This window comes from Bubalus kerabau, chromosome 8 (assembly GCF_029407905.1).
Source record: "Bubalus kerabau isolate K-KA32 ecotype Philippines breed swamp buffalo chromosome 8, PCC_UOA_SB_1v2, whole genome shotgun sequence".
In the NCBI taxonomy this organism is placed as follows: Eukaryota; Metazoa; Chordata; class Mammalia; order Artiodactyla; family Bovidae; genus Bubalus; species Bubalus kerabau.
In genome coordinates, this window is record NC_073631.1 from 11,638,757 (window position 1) to 11,654,096 (window position 15,340).

Consider the following 15,340-nt stretch of genomic DNA (forward strand, 5'->3'; position numbering starts at 1 on the left):
AAGTGGTATTGGTGATCATTCTAAAAGACAGGCTAGGCTCTGAGTTGACAGATAATAGACAGAAATATTGTTTAAGTAAGAAGTGAAGTGAATAAAATGTGATGACTAGAAATCACAAAGCTCATTCAGAACCATTTAAAACATAATTTACTTTACTCGTATCTATTTTATATTAATAACTTTATATTATTTTATATGATTTATATATATAAATTTAAAATATCTTTAATTGTCCAAATGAAGATAATTTATTATTGAACTTAAAGGCCAATCAATATAAATAGAACTTCTTAGGGTGTTGAAGAAAGTACAAGTGTAGAGAAAAACCGCCCCAAAAAAGAGCTATGTTGAAAATGGTAAGTAGATACATTACAATGCCAATGCAATTTCTATTTTAATCCTACTGTTCCCAATTCCCCTAGAAATTCCACTGAGATTTGCTTTATGTCAGCAATCTTTATGTCATTACTTTCTGTTTCTCAGACTTACCTTGAAGCATATTTGAATCACAAGGATTTGGTATATTCCATCTACCACTTATCAAACCATTTACATCATTTTGCATGTAGCAAGTGCTCAGAATAGTTTCTATTATTATTTTTAATTAACACAAATTATTAGCAATAACTAATCACGTTGATTTATCATCTCAATAGCCCTGTGACGTGGGTACCAAACTTATGTCTCTTTTTTTAGTTGAAGAAATTGAGGCATAAAGAGATTAAATGATTGAGAGATGAAGTACCAAGTCACACAGGAGTAAGTGGCAACACCACGACTCAAGTTCAGATCTACCTAACATCAGCACCAATCAAGCAAATAAGCAAGCTATTTTGAATTGTACTGATACACATGATTTGAAAGACCATATAGAAGCTACTATATACCAGCCACACTTTCTATTATAGGCCATGGCCAAATATCATTGCAATACAAAGAAATGTGCTATACATTATATAAATGTATGTGTATGAATATATATATAGGTTGATTTGCCTTTCTCATTTCCTAATGATAGAACTTGAAGAATAATTGTTTCTGTGACACATAAATTGTAAATGGATTTTTTTTTTCCAATTTGCATTCTCTGGAATGCTCATTTACCCTCTTCAGCTTGGGAATTACAGAACACTCATAGCTAGCAAGAGTGAGCTGCTGCTGTCTTAGACTCAGTGCTTAAAAATCTCATAAAAAATTGAAATTCCCACCTTTATTCAAGCCTGTCAGGAAATCTCCCTATAGCCCTTTGTATTTGAAAATGCATTATAGTTTGTTTAAAGCACTGTGGGAAACAGTTTTACAGTTGCACATAAAATCATTTTGTGAGCTGCCAAATGCAAACTGGGAAAGCTCAGTGAATGGGGATGCCGCCTTCAAAAGCCCTGTGTGAAATGGAGGTGTCATGTTCCCTGCTTAGCTAGCAACGTGGTTACGTTATCTCTTCATTTGACTCCTAACTACAAATTAGGAATTCTTTAAGACATACCCATTAGCTAAAGTGAGACATAACCAATGGTAACTAGCAGAAAGGAGACAATGAATATCCCTCCAAAAGCTATTCTCACCAGGAAGGGTTCAGAGTTGAAATGGAGCTGTATTGGAGCAAAGTTTTTTATGCTGTTAAAATTAGGCTGGTATTAACCTAAACTAGCCTATATTAAGTTAAGATGTTTATTGTAGTCCTCAGGACAACCACTAAGAAACTAACTCCCAAAATACAGTAAAATAAACCACAATGGCACGCTAAAAACATTTGTTTAATACAAAAGAAGGCAGTGATAGATCAAGCAAGGAATATACAAGATGAGACATGGAAAACAGAAAGTGCAACTGTAAATCTTAATTTGCCAGCAATTACGTTAAATGTAAATAGATTAAACACTTCAATTAAAAGCTAAAGATTGGTAGAAAGGGCTTAAAAAAAATCCAGCTACTTGTGCCTACAAAAAACATACTTTGTATTCAAGAATACAAATAGATTGAAGGCAAAAAAGATGGAAAAAAATATGCCATGCAAGCAATAACAAATGCAGAGCTGAAGTGGCTATATTAATATCAGAAAAAAATAGACTTTAAGACAAAGACTGTTAACAGAGATAAAAAATAGTATAAAAGTTTTAATCTATGGTCAATCTGTCAGGAGGATATAACAATTATAAACATAAATGCGTCTGACAATAGAACACCAAAGTACATAAGCAAAAATGGACAGAACTGAAGGGTGAAATAGACAATTCAGTAATCATAACTGGGGAGGCCTCAACGTTCCACTTCCAATAAAGGAGAGAATAGGCAGAAGGGCAATACCAAAGTGGAAGACTTGACCAACACTATAAACTAACTAGACCTACCAGACATCTATAGAACATTCCAATCAACAGCAACAAAGTGCACATTCTTCTCAAAGTCAAATGGAGCAGTCTCCAGGATAGACCATATGTTAGTCACAAACAGGTCTCAACACATTAGAGAGGACTGAAATCATACAAAGCATATTCTCTGACTGCAGCGTAATCAAAGCAGAAAAAATATTAGGACAAGATTTGGAAAATTCACAACTAGGTGGAAAATTTTAAAAAGACATTCCCCTAAAAAGCCAGTGGGTCAAGGGAAAGTAGAAACTGTTTTGAAAAAGTATACATCATGTTGAAAATGATGAGAGACAGCTAAGTCAGTGCTTAGAAGAAAATTTTATAGCGCTAAAGACCTGTATTTAAAAAGAAAGATCTCAAATCAATAACTAACCTTCCACCTTAGGAAACTAGAAGCAGAAGAGTAAGCCCAAAACAAACAGAAGGAAAAAGAAGAAAAGAGATGATTTTTCAAATGCAAAGAGTATTAGTGAGCTTTCTGTAAACTTTTAGTGGAATTTTTCATTTGAAGAGCTAATCTCTGTGCTTAAAAACGACAGTTGCTTGACCTGCCCCGCAATTTCCCAGCTCACCACTCAGCTGGGAAGCTGGGTCTGTTGGTAAACGCTCCTTGCATGTGCCATGCATGAGGATGTCGCCAAAATGGAAACCATCTATGCTGGGGGACTCCTCCAAGGCTGAATAGATCAAAACACTGCCTAACTCTGGAGGAGAAGAATTTGGATTGCCTGTTTGTTTGTTTATTTGTTCATTTGTTTGCTAATGGAAAGGTAGAACACAGCAGGGAAGGTTGTTCTCTTGAGGAAAGAATCCACAAATCCTATAAAATCGATGAATTGGACAGTTGACATATCGGTTCAGATGACAGACTTCCTCCCCTCAGATACGCCATGACCCGTTGTACTGAACAGTTCAGCCCTTGGCCAACATGTGTTTAGGGCCAGCCCTATCCTGTTCTCACTAAACCAAAACTTAAGAAATGTCTTGGGAACCTAGGAGAGTCATTTACCTTTAAAACACAACACATGACTAAAAAAGATTGAAAACTAAAGTTAATACAGTAAGTCCCCGACACACGAGCCTTCAGGTTGCAAACTTTCAAAGAGGTGAATGTGCATTTGCCTATTCATTCACGTAAGTTAGTTCGCCGGCCTGGCGTACGTCGTCACATGCGTGCATCCCTACAGGTGTCTGTGCTTACTGTACAGTACTGTGTTGTTGGTCAGTTGCTCAGTTGTGTCCAGCTCTTTGTTGGACCCCATGGACTGCAGCACGCCACGCTTTCCTGTCCTTCACTATCTCCCAGAGTTTGCTCAAACTTACTGAGTCAATGATGCCATCCAACCATCTCATCCTCTGTCGTTCTCTTCTCCTGCCTTCAATCTTCCCAAGCATCAGGGTCTTTTCCAATAAGTCGCTTCTTTGCATCAGGTGGCCAAAGTATTGGAGTGTCAGCTTCAGCATCAGTCCTTCCAATGAATATTCAGAGTTGTTTTCCTTTAGGATCAACTGGTTTGATCTCCTTGCAGTCCAAGAGACCCTTAAGGGTCTTCTCCAGCGCCACAGTTCAAAAGCATTAATTCTTCTACACTCAGTCTTCTTTATGGTTCAAATCTCACATCATTACATGACTACTGGATAAAGGACTGTATAGAGCACAGTATTTCAGTATCTTTATTTCAGCCCAAGACATCTGGAAGCAAGTATAAAAGTAGTGATGATGTAGCTGCTACTGCTAAGAAGTGCCAAGTGACAATAATGGAAACAACAGTGAAATAATTGAGTGGAACGAGGTGAAAAGATGGTAAACATTGCTTGTTCTTATACAGCATTATAGTACAGTACTATAAAGCCAATTGTTGGGTACCTAGGCTGACTTTGTTGCTGTGAACAAATTGGACTTACACATACACTCTTGGAGCGGAACTCATTCATATGTAGGGGATTTACTGTATTTATTGATGGATTACTATGTCCCAAGCTTCCCACTGAATTCTCACAGTAATTCCATAAGGCCAGTATAGCTATCCAATTATACAGATGGGAAAAGGGAGGCTCAAAGAGGCAAGCAACTTGCCCAAGATGGCATGAAATGATAGAACCTGAACTTGAACCAGCCCTGACTCAAAAGTCTTAACTAAGGCTTCGTTGATGGCTCAATGTTAAAGAATCCGCCTGCCAGTGCAGGAGACACAGGCTCAATCCCTGGCTCTGGAGGATCCCACATGCCACAGAGCAACTGAGCCGGTGCCCCACAACTGTTGAGCCTGTGCTCTGCTGCTGCTGCTGCTGCTAAGTCAATTCAGTCATGTCCGACTCTGTGCGACCCCATAGATGGCAGCCCACCAGGCTCCCCCATCCCTGGGATTCTCCAGGCAAGAACACTGGAGTGGGTTGCCATTTCCTTCTCCAGTGCATGAAAGTGAAAAGTGAGAGTGAAGTCGCTTAGTCATGTCCGACTCTTAACGACCCCATGGACTGCAGTCTACCAGGCTCCTCCGTCCATGGGATTTTCCAGGCAAGAGTACTGGAGTGGGGTGCCATTGCCTTCTATGAGCCTGTGCTCTAGGGTCTGGGAATTGCAATTACAGAGCCCACGTGCTGCAAATTCTGAAGCCCACTCGCTCTAGAGACTGTGCGCTGAAAGAAAAGAAGGCCCCTGCAATGAAAAGCCCTCGAATCGCAACTAGAGTAGCCCCCTGCTCCCTCAGAGAAAAGCCGATGCAGCAATGAAGACCGAGCACAGCTAAAAAATAAATAAATAAAATTATATATTTGTGCGAGTGTGTGTGTATACATGAAAGGTTGGTAAACCTTTCAAAAAAGAGTCTTAACCACTATAACCATGCCAGATATCACATTTGATATCAGACATCACACATCAGGGTCTTAACTATCCTACAATAAAATCTCTCCTGTAATCTGAATTAGTAAAACATTCGGAACTTCACTTTGTTTAATTACTTTTGAGGATATTCACAGAAATGAGGAATCAGGCTACAGTTGCCAGTAGAAGAGAATTTTTTAAAAAAAATTTTCATTGAATAGACAGCAGTGATTTATAATTAGTCACTGGTTTATCAGTTGATTACCCATTGATGGATGTTTCTGAAATAGTGAAGGATGCTTGAAGTAGCTTCCCCACTCTCCTACAATCTTATTTACCCTATAATCTGCAAAATAAATCATTTATTCAGAGGTAATAAATACAGAAACTTCACTATAGCTCCTTTCTGATTTCTCTCAAATGCAGAATTTGTGGAATCCAAACTAAGGACTTTAACTGAGAGGCTTTGCATTTCTGGTTTCTCTTCGACAGAACTGTCAGGGGGAGGGAGGGGTGGCAGGGAGAAGACAGTCAGCCGCAAGTGTGACAGAGGGCACTGACTGCTTTCTGGAGAGAAAAATCGATTCCGGGGACATTTACAGCCTGCTCAGAAGCTGTCAGAAAGCCTGGGGCTGGCCTTGCCCTCTAGTCCTCCTGCCCCGAGGGGGCTCCGGGACAAGCTCACACAGAGCCGGCTCAGCACTCACCGTGGCCTTGCACTCCCTCCCCTTATCTCACAAAGTCCAAGAGTCCCTGCTCCTGGAAAAGGTTGAATCAGCCTCTTCAATAAAAATTCATTTCCCAGTATCTTTCCAGAAGAAATTAACTACTTTGTTGCCAAGAAAGACCTATGCCACATTTTGACAAAATAATGGGAAAATATGCAAGTATATATGTGTCTCTTTGTTCTTGTAAGTCTTGAAAAGGAAATCTGATAAGGGATGATGTAGGACTCCTGGTTGGCTGCTTATTTCTTATACCATTTCCTGTAGCCCCAATCTTTGCTTTTTTCAATTACAATAGTAACCCACTTCCTAACGTTATTGTTATGAAAGGTGTCCAGCATGTTGTAGACACTGGCTGTTCAGTGGAATTCCTTGCTATGGGGAACCGCTGCCCCCCAGTTTGTGCCCCCACTTGTGCTTCCACTGCTCCCAGAGATGGGATCAGGAGCTTCACCTGCCATGAGCATGAACACTGGCCCCAGACCCAAGTCACGCTTCAGGAAAGGGCTTGATCCTTAACAGAAATGGGATGTAAATGTCAGAGTCTTAGCTGGGGTTCCTTTGAGAGCTAGCAGGAAATTTTCTTATTCTTTCAGGCCATTCTATCGGGAAGATCTGAAGTTAGCTTGTTATTGTTTAGTTGCTCAGTCCTGTCTGACTCTTTGCAACCCCATGGACTGTAGCTCACCAAGCTCCTGGATTTCCCAGGCAAGAATACTGGAGTGGGTTGTCATTTCCTTCTGCAGGGGATCTTCCAGACCCAGGAATTGAACCCAGGTCTCCTGCATTGGCAGGGGGATTCTTTCACCACTGAGCCACCACGGACGCCCAAAGTTAGCCAGCAGCCATATGTTTGAGCTCCTTGAGGGAGGCAGCTGTCTGGGATAAAACAGAGTGACGATAAACATGGAGGAAGGTGGAGTCAGTGGGGGAGACGATGAGGACATTACCCGAGCCCCCAACTTCAGCTACCCCTTGGGCCTGCTCTACCTGTGTGTTCCCAGCAATGGGAGCCAAACCCTTCCTTCTGCCTTAGGCTACATTCTCCTTGTTCTGAAACTTTTCTCTAAAGGGTCCTAGTAAAGCTTCCTTCCATGCATATTCAACACCTATTTCCCCCTTTCCTGATTTAACAAAGTAGGATCATTCTGTATATCTTACTTAACAATTTGCCTTTTCACTTAACGTGTCATGGACACTTTTCGAGGTGGTACATTTAAAGCAACCTCATTCTTCTCAGAAAAACAGAGCATGCTGTGTGAACACATCATTCCTCTATTATTTTTACATGGTTCATTGATGAGTGGACATTTTGATGGTTTCTGTTTTTGATATTACAACCTGCAATGTACTTCTTAATAAAAATAGGCACTTAGGCATATAAGATAAATTCATGGCAATGGCATTTCTGGGCTGATCATTTCATGGAATTCTTCATAGAAGTGGCCAAATTGCCCTCCAGGAAAGTTGTGTCAATACTAGGCTCATAGCAGCAGCATACATGAAAGGGGCCCGTTTTTCCACATCCTCACCAAGGTGTAGGGTGTTGTCACTCTTTTTAATCCTTCGCAGTCTCTAAGGTAAATATATATCTCATTGTTTTCAGATGTGCTCTTTAAATGTTAGTGGGCTGAGACTCCTTCCTTCTGCTTAATGGTCATGTGTGTTTATCTGAGACACACTTGCCTGTTTTCTGCTGGGGTCCTCATGTTTTCCCTGCTGATGTGTGACAGCTTGCCGTATATCAAGTATATCAATTCACTGCCTGTTAATATAGCTTACCATTCTTTTCTAAGTCATCTCAGTTTTTAAAATTCTAATTTATGAAGTCTTCTGCTAGGCAGAAAATTTAATTTTCACATAGCCGAATATAGAAACACTTTGCTTTTATTATTCATTTAAAAAAGCCCTCAATAATGTTAGGAATTTATTCCTAACACTTATTCCAAAATCTTTTAATAACAACCTATAAAGAATTCAGTGTTTTTGGATAGAAGATTGTGTGCTAGCGCTTTCAGACTACTAGATGTAATTAGTGATAATTTTGTGAGGAAATTACTATGTGTCTCTTTGAAAACTATTCTAATTCAATGTATGTGGTGATTTTTCCCTCTGAAAAATCTGTTCATAGCCCACCCTTCAATTAAATAATGATGAGTAAGAGTTGAGATGAGGGCTAAGAGACTGGGGTCTAGCCCATCTCTGACCATCTTGGTCAATGACCTCGAGTGAATCATGTCAGCCCTGAGGTTTCAGGTTCTTCATCTGAAAGGAGAGGGTTGAATGAAATAAGCTTTGAAAAATCTTTCTAGCACCAAACTTTCAAGCCTCTATGAATTCTTTGCTCATATTTTTATTTATTTAAATATTGTACTAAGTGATAAGTCATTTTCTAATACACAGCAAGCAGTATTCCATAGTTTTTTTTTAAGGTTTTTTTTGGGGGGGGGGTGGTTAAAGGAAGGAAATTATATTTATTAAGTGCCTATCAGGTTCTACGCACTGTACATATATTGTTTTATTTAGTGTACACACAAACTTTGAGATGGAAAACGTAAATCCATTTTACAAATGAGGAAACTATAGCCCACTGAGGTTGTGATGGAACAATTGGTGGACTTATGAAAAAAATGAAATAAAACACACCTTGACCTTTAACCAATACATATAAAATTTAACTCAGTATGGCTCACAATCCTAAATGTCAGAGCTAAGGCTATAAAACTTCTAGAAGAAAACATAGGAGAAAATCTTGGCACCTTTGAACTTGGCAAAGACTTTAAAACTCAACACTGAAAGCACAAAACGCAAAAGGAAAAGTCAGTAAATGACACTGTATCAGAATTTTAAAGTTTTGCTCTTCAAACAACACAGTTACAAAAAGGATAAGTCAAGCCACAGCCTACGCAAAAATATTTGCAAGATAAATATCTAGCAAAGGAATTGTGTCTAAGCTATATAAAGAACTCATGACTAGTTAACGAGATAAACAACCCAATGGAAACCAGTACAATTTGAATAGACACGTCACTAAAGAAATATGGATGCCAAATAAAAACATGAAAAGAAGGACAACACTGGTATCCATAGGGGAATGCACATCAAAGCCACAATGAGATGGCGCTTCACACACATCAGAATGGCTCTCCTGAAGGAAGCTGACTGGACCAAGCGTTGAGAGGACAGGAAGGAGCCAGGAATCTCACACACTGCTGCTGGAGATGCGAAAGAGGACAGCTGCGGTGGAAAACTGGCGGTTTCTTAAAAATTTAAACAGGCCCTTAACTATGACTCAAGAGAAAAGAAATCATGTGCTTATACAAAGATTTGTACATAAATGTTCACAGCAGCTTTATGAATGAAAATTAAAAACTGGAAACATCTTAAACAAGCATCAGCAGGTAAATGGGTAAACAAACTCTGGTATATCCAAACAATGAAATTAAATAAATAATAGGAATATCTGGAATAAGTAAGAATAAGTAGAATAAAAAGGAATAAATAATAATAGAAGAGAATAAAATACCAATACCCACAAAAATATAGATGAATCTCAAAATAATTATGCTGAGTGAAAGAAGTCAGAAAAAATAGAGTAGATATTGTATGACTCCATTCACATAAAATCTTAGAATCTATAGTGACAGAAAGTGAATCAGTGGCTGTCTGTGGATGGAGGACTTATAAAGGGGCAAGAAGAAACTTTGGTGGGTGACAGATGAGTTCACAATGCTGATTATGGTGATGGTTTCATGGATGTTTACAACCAACAAAGCATTAAACTGTACACTTAAGCATATGCAGCTTTTTAAGGTCTATCTTATCCACTTTAAGCTTGTAAAAACAAAAATATTCAGAGACAATTTCTTTGATGCAGTGCAACAGATAAACGTACTAGTTCTGAAGACAATGAACATCAACTTCATTTAAATAAAAGAATTTGCCAAGTTTTCAGCCTTTTTGAAAAAAGTTTTTAATGGACAGTTTAGTTACTTATGTATAAAGAAAACTTTTAGTTAATCATTGCCTGTATATACCAGTATTCCCATGCCATGGATTCCTTGCATTAAAGTTTTTGATTAACCTCAGAATGACTTTCACTGATATTACCCCAGAGTGGTAATAAATTAATCTCTTAGGCATAGAGAAGAATGTTGGGTGTATCGACTTTTTTTTTTTTCCATCTGGAAAATAAAAAGAGCTTAAGATTCTTTGCCTAAGAGGTGATCTTAGAATAATTTCACTCTGGTGTTATTTGCAAAACCAATGTGTTTTTATTTTCTTAAAAAACAAAACTTCTTACCTATGATAATCAGATTTTAAAAACATAAACAGATTTTTAAAAACATAATCTCTCCCATTCTGTTGTTGAATTGATTTGTAAGCAAATACCTCATAATCATTAAGTTCAGATTAGAGCCCCTTCAAGGCAGCCATGCGTGAGGACACGTGTGTTGTTTCTTCTGCTGGTACTGCCCTTTCTCCAAACATTTTCAAAACTTTTTTTTTGGTAGAGTAGTCTTTGAGCCAAAAGGAAAATTAGTCTTTTTATTATAGTTAAAAATTGTCCAAAATATTATTGCAAAGTTTTTTAACCTAGTCAATCTTCCAGGGCTGGTTCCACTTCTCTTTAGACTATTTTCAAAAATTCCCCCAAATTAAATCCCCAAATAAAAATTTGCAATAGTGTTTTGAAAAAATTCTACTCTTACTAGACTAGACTAGTAGGTTGCTTGACCAATATCCTCATACAGGGGCATGTCTTTGTATTTTCAACAATAAAGAAACAAGGCATTTCATCTTTTACATTTAAAATGGTCATTAATACATTAGTTCTTCATGGAGGAACCAAGACTTAAAATACATGTACAATAATACAATGTTAATAAAAATAGAAACTACCTATACTAAGATCATTTTAGTTAACTCTTATAATTTAAATATTAGAAAATGAGTTTTTCTTGATCCAAATTAGTGAAATCTTAAAAAAAGATTGTCTCCAGAGACCATCATGTAAGAGGACAATGTCATTTTCAGACACATTCTGAAATTCTAACTCATTTAGCAGTAGACTTACAGAATAAGGTTTTAATTAAATTTGTTTCTCAAAAACCTGTCAGATATCCATTTCTTTGGGAGACACTTTCACCAGTTAGCTGCCCAATTGCCCAGGTTGAGCTTTATTCGTTACTATTAAGACTATTAGAGATATTAAGAATATTAGAGAGATTACATTTATTGCTTTTCATCTTACCAGAAAACACAGGCTGTCTTGCTAGACTCAATGAGTATCTTTAAAGGCAAGCAGGCACGCCATCCCCACAACAATTACAAGGAAGTTACTCAAAGTACCAGTGATGTCACCAACGGGCATATCTTGCCTCTCCTTTAAAAGAAGAAATGAGCAAGTTAAAACTGAAGCTACAAAGAATATGTAGTCCACTGGCATTGCTGTAGAGGGGTTCAATACGTCCAGGGCCCTGTTTAGATAACTAATCTGTGTGCTTACACAGACTGGGAGGCTTAGAAGCAGAACCCAGGCCAAGGGATGTCTCAGCTGAGTCTTCTCAGCAGAAAGCTCTTTAACACGATGCCCAAGCCTTTAACATAGCTAACTAAAAGTGCTCTGCTCACGGAATGACTAGAATGTTTGCTTTTGTGGCGAGTTCCTAACAAAGATTAACAAGACTACAGTGACCACGAGCATTGCAAAACCCACAAAATGTGGATCACCTCGCTCACAAGACATTTAAAGTCTCCACGTTCTCTTCTTCTGGAACACAAATGACTGTAACTGGAGATCTTCACAAGGACGCTGAGACATCCTAATGGAGGCCCTTGGGGACTGATCCGAATGCCTAAGCTGTGAACTTAGCCACCTTGCCAGCTCCCATGGAGAACGGTCCAACCACCACAACCCATTCTTTAAGATCTGCATGACCACTTTGACATGCTCTCACGGATCCTGTTCTGGTAAGTTGCAGGAGACCGTGTTTTTGTTGGTTTTATTTCGAAATGCAGCTTTCCCCAATAAAAATACTGGAGCTCATAGGCCATCCCAGACTAACACATAAAACTCATATAACCCAGGCTTTTGGATGTACCCATTGTTCCCAAGGAAGCTCCTACCAATCACATCGAGCACAGAAGAGAAACTTGGCATTGGAGCAAGTATGATTCAGCCTTCAAATCTCAGATTTTCACATCACTGTATAGGCTCACAGTCTACACAGCACCTTCATTCCTGGCCCTCTCCCCTTCTCTGATTTCATCTATGTCCAGTGGGAAGTGGGCACAGCCAGGGACACAGCTGGCCTTCGTATCAGGAAGTGACCAGTTGTACATCTCCAGGAGGATCCCCAGCCAACTCTGCTGCCACTGCTAGGATGAGATCGTACCCTGGTGGCACCTGTTTCTGAGCTGTGTAATCATAGAGTCAGTAGACACATATCTTATGGTTAAAAGGAACACACCATTGACTGTAAAGCTCAGTTTAAAAGGAGAAGGGTTCCCATCAAGCGTGTGGCATCTCAAACTGATTTCTTAAAAGGTGATCTGAACTTGTATGTGTGCATGTGTGTGTGCTTAATTGCTCAGTTGTGTCTGACTCTTTTGTGACCCCATGGACTACAGCCCACCAGGCTCCTCTGTCCATGGGATTTTCCACGCAAGAATACTGGAGTGGGCTGACAATTCCTTCCCCAAGGGATTTTCCTAAACCAAATCTAACCCAGATCTCCTACATTGGCAGGTGGATTGTTTATCATTGAGCCACCTGGGAAGCCCTTTGATTTGTATATTTGTGTGTATAATTCAAAGAATGAGATCAGATTTTTGTAAAGTGGTCAGAAAATCTCAACCCAGGAGATGCTAAAGGAAGAATCATCACAGAATGCCTCCTTCTTCACAACTACCCTTTCAGAATTGTTAATTTCCAATTCTAAGTATCAGGAAATAAAGACCATTGGAGATTTTGCTTGAGTATCTGTGCTCCGATAACTGGCTAGCTGAAGTGTCAGTCTTTCCATCTCCCTTTCCTAACTTCCTCAGTTTACACTTAATGCCAGCCCATGAAAGAAAGTCGCCTTCGAGAGGAAAACCAAAAAACCTTCCTGAGAAGCTCCTCCACCCAGAAACGCTCGCAGGCAGAATTTAAAGGAGACCATTAGTTTCTGCTTATTTTTCTAATGACTGGTCTCCCCACCCCAACTCCCTTTGCCCGCGGTCAGCACAAGTGCTCTGGATGCTTCACAGAGCCTCACTTCACTCTCAGACACAGCCCGAAGGGGCCGCATCCCTGAAGGATGGGAGAGCCCAGCGCTCGCAGCACTGAGCCCCTGGCCTTTTCTTGTCAGGGACGTGGCAGGCGAGAGCTGCGGGCCACGTACCTGCGTGGGAAATGGGGGCACCTTTTGCTGACTGTGCTGTCTCACAGCCTGTCATTGCAAAGTGAAACTTGCTGGGCTCCTAATCCAGAAAGGCAGCTGGAATCTTCATCCATCTGCTGTCAAAGGCACTGTTGATGTCACATTGGATTAGGTGATAACGCTGAGATAAATCCTGTCACGACTTACCTCACCCACACCACAGATAGAAGAGTGAAGCAGGACGGGCTAGGTAACCAGCCAGAGGGCAGCGAGAGGACTGCTTCCGGAGCCATGTTCAGATAAAGGAGGGCATTTGGTTCGCCGCCTGGCTTACCACGTGGTCCCTCTCCAGGGGCCTCGTGGCACGTGAGCCAAGGTTATTCCGCCCAGTAGGACTGACTTTCTCAGTTGGCTTCTTGATTTTCTAGGCAAAACACACCTATAAGGAAATAACCTTTATTACTTGCTACCACTGAGAGAGCCTGTCTCCATAACTGATTCTTTTCCCAGTGTGATTCTCCAGGGTGAAGGGTGGAGGGCTGGCGTGGGGTGAAGAAGCCAATATTTTCCTCTCACTTTTTCTCCCCAAAGAGCCTAGGGGAGAGGCCTGGGCCCTACTCACTGTTCATTTAATGATGACCTGTAACGTTTGTTGGGCTTCCCTGGTGGCTCAGTGGTAAAGAATTCGCCTGCCAATGCAGATCCCTGGGTCAGGAAGATCCCCTGAAGAAGGAAACAGCAACCCGCTCCAATGTTCTTGCCTGGGAAATCCCATAGACCAAGGAGGCTAGTGGGCTACAGTCCACGGGGTCGCAAAGAGTCGGATTAGCAACTGAACAACAGTACGGTTTTTTGCTCTTTACCCAGTAGAGCAAGCCTGGGTCATCACTCACAGGAAGGAGTTAGTGAGAAGGAAACCATGCTGAGCTTGTAGGGAATCCTGGCTCCAGACCCAGACTCGGACTTCACCAACCATGGGAACATTCTGGACTTTGTGTCCTCATTCACAAACTGCAGAGATTCTTAGAATCTTGAGATTCTGAGAAAGTAAGAATCAAGTGAGAGGGGGGATATGAAAACACTTCATATGTGGAAAAAGAGATGTAAAAACATAAGGCTTTTATTACCGCCCACAAGTCCAAGGGTCCCAATCTGATCATCAGAGGGGTCTGGAAGCTTATTTAAAAAGAATGGACTGTATAGCGCAGGGAACCCTGCTCAATGTTACGGGGCAGCCTGGATGGGAGGGGAGTTTGGGGGAGAATGGATATATGCGTGTGTGTGGCTGAGTCCCTTGGCTGTTCACCTAAAACTATCACAACATTGTTAAACTGGCTATATCCCAATATAAAATTTAAAACCTTTTTATTAATAAAGACATCTGGAAAATGACCAAAAAAGCATGGAATTCTGGGGCCAACTCAGACCTACCAAATTAGAATCTCTGGGGATAAGGCCTGGAAATAAGTACTTTCAGAGCTTCCTGAGCAATTCTGATGCTTACTCAGGCTTGGGTTTGAACTTCTTAAAGATGAGGATTGTGTATCGTAGTATTTTAAAAGACCTGCACACCTAGCACTGGTATTTATATAACAAGACAGTGACCAAACGCTCACTGTACAAGCATTTAGCGAGAGCACACCGGGTGCCAAGCACCGTGCTGGCCACCAGGGAGACACACGGCAAAGCCTGGCCCCGCGCTGGGGCTCCGCCTGCGGGTGGGGTGGGGCTAGATGAAGGCACAACAGCCTCAGTGTGGCATGCCGGCCACGGTCAGAGAGCTCAAGCCACTCAAGTGTTCTCAGCAGTCTTTTGATATGATCTGATGTCCTTGAGCCTGTCGGTCTTGCCTTAATGATTAATGCCTGAGAACATTCTATTTTCAATGCTTTGTTATGGGCAGTATTTCCTGCAGAAAATAGAAGCATGTTGGGGGAGATTGCTAGTGGAAATATGAAGTCTGAATACCACAGGGGCAGAATAGGAGCTACCAAAGGACATGCCATGAAAGGGGAGAATGAGAAAAGAGATCTTCTGGGAAGATGAAAA

General features: G+C 40.5%; 1 long non-coding RNA gene across 3 annotated transcripts in view; it reads right to left on the reverse strand.

Annotated features, from left to right (window-relative positions):
* The window catches only part of LOC129658857 (uncharacterized), a 442,729-nt gene that overhangs the window by 52,013 nt on the left and 375,376 nt on the right, over positions 1-15,340 (reverse strand). For 2 of the 3 annotated variants that reach the window (XR_008717539.1, XR_008717540.1), the window contains exons 2-3: positions 13,499-13,730; positions 11,179-11,310 (exon numbers count right to left, since the gene is read on the reverse strand). The exons of the other annotated variant lie outside the window; for it this stretch is intronic. This is a non-coding gene — a long non-coding RNA (uncharacterized LOC129658857). The remainder of the gene's footprint in view (positions 1-11,178; positions 11,311-13,498; positions 13,731-15,340) is intronic. 3 annotated transcript variants of the gene reach the window in all.